The 5388-nt window shown below is 58.6% G+C and overlaps 1 pseudogene; it reads right to left on the bottom strand.

Annotated features, from left to right (window-relative positions):
- Nucleotides 1-1220: 1220 nt before the first annotated feature.
- Nucleotides 1221-5138, bottom strand: LOC125086105 (ATP-sensitive inward rectifier potassium channel 12-like; annotated as a pseudogene).
- Between the last annotated feature and the right edge of the window lie 250 nt (nt 5139-5388).

Here is a 5388-nt window from a genome sequence, read left to right as displayed (position 1 = left end):
GCTGGGCAGCCCGTGGCCCAGGGGCCTGCTTCCGGGCCAGCAGAGCCAATAGCTGCAAACTTCTTCCTGATGAGGCTGCCAGGATGCAAGCGCCACTTCCAGTCATCCTGGCTGACAACTGCACACCTCTTCTAAGATCATTCCTCTGCCCTTCAGTGGGGACAGCCTGGCTGGAACGCCCCTACACTCACCTAGGCTGCCCCAGGTGCGGAGAGCAGGCCAAGACGGCCCACCTCTGCAGACACTCAGGCTGGTGAGGACTTCATGGTGGAATCGGGGGCAGCTGGGAGGACAGGCAAGTCCTAGAAAAACAGAAACAACAGGGGCTGGCCCAGCTGGGGTCTCTAAGGCACGACTCACACTGGGGTCCCGTGGGAATAGGGCCAGTCTGCTTTCTGGGCATCTGGGAACCTGCCTTCCCTTCCCACGGAGCCATCTACTCCAACATTTTCCAAGCATCCCTCACTGCGGAAAGGGTGGAGGCTATCGGGCAGAAAAGGTGAGAAGTAAAACAGGAAAATCTGGTGGGGGTGGGGAGAGCGGACCCTCCATGGCAGTCAGGTCCCATATCCATCCCTGAGACACACCTCTAAGGTACAAAAGTCAAACTCAAAAAGCTCAAACTAGTTTTTGTTGTTTTTTTTTTTCCCAGCCCCTACCCCTACCTCTATGACTCTGGAAAGCTTTTATCATGATCATTAACATGGTCTTGGTTTTTCCATCACAAACATCATCTAATCCTCCCATGAGCAGAAGGAACCACAGATGAGCCCCTGTCTTGTGCTTGTGCAGACGGCGCCACCCGGCACACACTTGGCCTTCCTTGGGGAACCTCGTGGAGCCCCCATCTAAAACCCGCATCTCGGCAGACCAATGGAATTCTCACTGACCATTTTTATAATCCCCACAAATTTATTTTTTTTTTTGTCAATCACGTGTTAATTTCTTTTCTTTCTTTTTTTTTTTTTTTTGTAAACAGTCTTACTCAAGCTATGGTTGAGAAAGCCAAAACCAGTGTTTCTCCCCAAGTTAAAAACCAGCGAGGTGCCCTGCAGCCTGCCAGCCTTCACCCACAGAGGCTGGATGGCCACTGAGCCACCTCTGAGCAGGCCGAAGTTCTAGCCTCAGACAGAAGCCCCTGGCTCCTGGCCTGGACCCCAAGAGGCTACCTCCCTGCACCTGATCCAGTCTCTGAGGCCAGCAGCTGCCTGCTTTGGTCGTGCATTCTCCCGCCAACCTTCCCAGGCCACTGTGAAGAAACATAAAGCATCTAAAACGCTACTGAGTCTGCAAACGGGGCACCTGGGCCATTCTGCTCAAACCCAGAGCCCTCGAGGGACACCGGGCCTTTCCCTGGTGGGGCGGATGCTGCACCTTGGCCCATGGTGGCTCAGATCTCTGACTCCCGTCTGTAAGGCCACTGCTCGAGGCCGCCACCACCAGCCTGAGGTCTGTCAAAGTTATGCTGGGTCTGGGGGCTGCAGCCATACTGGTCTCCATCTGCCTCGACCTCCTCATTGAGGCTCAGGAAAGCCAGCTCATTCTCATAACAGAAGGAGTTGGCACTGGGCAGCAGAATTTGTTCTCCACCAGGTCCTTGGTGTTGCAGCGGGATGTGGAGGGCACCTCGTAGTGGAAGTGGGAGTAGTCGATCTTGTACTGGTTCTTCTCCTCGAAGAGGACAGGCTTGAAGCAGTGGCCCCACAGGATCTCAGTGGCCAGATAGGAGCTGCAGGTCTGCGTGGTCATGGCCGTGGCCTCCACCATGCCCTCCAGGATGACCACGATCTCAAAGTCATTTGTCTCCAAGTCCTGCCGGCTGATGCCAAACAGCGGGCTGGCCTCATTGATCTCATGCAGGATGGTGATGGGGACATGAGGAAGATGCGGTCGAGGCCCTTGTCGAAGCTGACGTCGATGTCAATCTGGTCCAATGGGATGTACTCACCCTCCTTGGTGACCCGCGGCTTGATGAGCTGGGCCTGCACATGTGTCTCCACGATGTGCTCTTGCTCAGGTTGACCACACGCCACATGAGGCAGAGCTTGCCGTCTCGCAGGGCCACTACCTCACTGTAGCTGAACAGCAACATCTGCGCCCGCTTCTTGGGCCGAGCCATCTTGGCCATGATGGCAACCGATCATGAAGGAGTCAATGATGCATCCCACGATGGACTGTGCCACCACCATGAACACGGCCACCAGGCACTCCTCCATCACACAGTGCAGCCCGTAGCTGATGGTGGTCTGCGCCTTGATGGAGAAGAGGAAGGCAGCCATGAAGCCGTGCACCTGCATCACGCAGGGCGTGCGGCCACGGCCCTTGGCCGGCTCCAGGTTGCCGTGTGCCACGGCGATGACCCAAATGATGACACCGGACAGGAGCCAGGAGGTGAGGAAGACCAGCGAGAAGATGAGCAGCATGTAGCTCCAGCGGATGTCCACGCAGGTGGTGAACATGTCGGCCAGGTAGCGCTGCGACTTCTCATCCATGTTGGCGAACTCGATGTTGCACTGGCTGTTCTTCTTGACAAAGCGGTTCTGGCACTGGCGCCGCGTGTGCACCTTGCAGTTGCCAAAGCCGTTGGCCCCCGACATGGTGACCAGGTGCACCCCGTCCTCCTCCGATGACACGATACTATAGGGGTTGGCCCTGCCAGCCGAAGTCATCCTGGGGATGGGGGGGCCTGGCTCGCCCCCGGGCCGGCTCCATTGGGGGCGGCTCCTGCAACAGAGAAGACAGAGTGGCTGGCAGAGCAGGCCACCCGGCCCAGACTTCTGCCCCCACCTGGGGCCCTCGGCCATGACCGGCAGCCGACTTCACCCCGACTCACCCCCCACTGAGCTCTCCATCTTCCCTCCTCAGCCAGCCCCTCACCATCCTTCTAGGCTTGGAAAACAGACCTGGAGTCTCCCAGGAGCTCTGGCCAAAAGCCTTCATCCTCAGTCCATCTGAGCACCCCCCTACCAAAGGCTCTGCTTCCAAAGTGTATTTATGATCCTATCTCTTCTCCCACCACCGTGGGAGAAGTCCCCGTCATCACCCACCCGGACCAGCATGGCAGCCGCTTCGCCAGCCTTTGTGCTCCGGCCCGCACTCTGGTCCAGAGGCAGCGGGGGAGCCTGGCTGTCGTCTGCTCAAAGCCGATCTCTGCTGGCACCTGCAAGGCCTACGTGAATGGAGTCCGGGGCCCCTCAGCTCTCATGTACAGGCTCCTTGATCACTCGCTGCAGCTCACAGCCTGTGCATTGCTCCTCAGGACAGTCCCTTACACTCTCAGCCTGGACACCCTCCCGCTGCCTCACCTCCCTCAGTCCCTGGCCTCCATGCCCAGGAGCAGCTTCCTGAACACATGGGAGACTGTAACCCCTCACCCAGGTCCTCATGGTAACCCCAAAGCACCGCCTTCGGACCCCATAACAGCAGTAACAGTAATGGGAAGGACAGGCCTGGGGTCACACTCACCCACTGATCCCACTGTGAGACCACTGGCCTCCCGAGCATCATGAGTTTGCTGTGTGGTTCACTGCTGTCTCACCCCCCGGGACTCAAGCAGAGCCTGGCCCCGAGGACGCCGTCCTGATGCTCAAACCCTGTGCCCCACTGCACCCACTCTCAGTGCCCATACACCACAGCCTCCATCTGTAACTAGGAGGGGGTCCACGGGTCAGTATCCACAGGGGTCACTGACTGACCCCATCCCAGCGGCCTTCCCCATCACTGCCTTTCTCAGCTCTAAATGACAGCATCCAGGGAACACTCAGAGCGTCACTGTCCTTGGCCCATTCAGGGGAGTACTTGGTGGGCTTGTCGCACACACGCACATATGTATACACACCAAGCTGTCTCACGCATGTCCCACGGCATGACACCTTCAGCCGGACACACTGCTTTCAGGCCCATAGCCCACGTTCAGCCCCCAGATGGGCCGGTAGCAGCGGGCTACTCCCTCCCCCACGGCCCCGCTGGCTCCAGCCTGGCCTGTTGGTGCCAGGCCGAGGCACCTGCAGGCCAGAGGCCATGGTGCCACCTGGCCCTGTGGGCACTGAGGCCATCTAACCCTTAGCGTCGGGGCTGCAGGTGCTCAGGCCCTCAGCCTCATTCCCCAGGGCTGAGCTGGAAGGAGGGGGAAGAACCCTGGCCGGCTGGCCTGGCCGGGACGCTGAGTCGGGCCTACGCCCCTCCACCACTGGGGACCCCATTCACCCCAAGCCCCCACCTGTTCACACCAGGAGGCCAGTGTTAGACAAGGCTGGGAGCCCTCAAGTGCCCAGAAGACAATGAGGCCCCAGATACGAAGGTCCCAGGGCAGCCAGTCCAGAAGCAGAGGCAGGTGGCTGAGCACCCACCAGAAACCCAGAGACGGGAAGTGACATAGCCAGAGGGAGGCAACACTGGGATTTAGCCCCTGTGTGGCCAGGTGCAGCCAGGGCCTCGGAGGGAGCACAACATCTGACCTCTGCTTCAAACACCTGGGAGACAGGTGAGGGAGAAGTCCACATGAGCAGCCAGGCTGCACATCCCTCCTAGGGTCTGTCACTGTTGCCAGATGTTTCTGAATCTCCAGAGTGGGCATGTATATAACACTCACAGCCCTTACTGCCCGCTCCTCAAACTGCAGAGAAAGCAGGCCAGACACATTAGCAAATGGTCTTAGATTATCCTAGCAAAACCCCAAGAAGGTAGCTGCCATCATTACTTCTACCAAGAATGGAGATTCAGAGAGGTTAAGTGACTTCCCCAAAGCCACACAGCCAATAAGCAGGAGAGCTGAAATTCGAACGAGTCTAGCTAATGCGAGGTCTCCGGCTGTGGGCACGTCAGGCTCTGTGGGGGCCTCTTCTCACACTGCCACCACCTCCCACAGCTACTCCACCTGGTCACCTCACCATAGGTCTGAGGAGCTGAGGCCTGGGGCTGTGATGGTGGACGCTGTTTCTGCCTGGGCCAGGAGGCAGGGAGCCGGGAGTGGTAGGGACCCCGGGTACCATGCCGAGAAGATGGCTCAGCCCCAGACTCCTGGGCCCTCCAGGCGGAGGAAGCCGGGGCCCGGTACTTAGATGTTGGCAGCAGGCCACTGGACCGCAGGGGGCAGGTTTATGTGGTCTGAATGCCTTGAGGGACATCCAGCGGGTCATGACTGCTCCAACTGGGGCTCTGAGCAGCTCGAGGCCTGCAAGGGACAGAATCACAAGAATCAAAGGCCAGATAGCCCATCCTGGTGTGCTTCTCCCATCAGCTGGGGAGCCCCACACCTGACCAGCTTCCAGGCCAGGATGGGAACTGCGGTGACTCCTGGTGTTTCTCCCTGGGCTGCGCACCTGGGACCCACCCAGACTGTGTCACACAAGCTCGGGAAACCCCTCTTCTGTTGATGTTCCTCCTCAA

The sequence above is a fragment of the Lutra lutra genome, chromosome 15, assembly GCF_902655055.1.
Source record: "Lutra lutra chromosome 15, mLutLut1.2, whole genome shotgun sequence".
Classification (NCBI taxonomy): Eukaryota; Metazoa; Chordata; class Mammalia; order Carnivora; family Mustelidae; genus Lutra; species Lutra lutra.
This window is presented reverse-complemented; position numbering and strand designations above follow the sequence as displayed.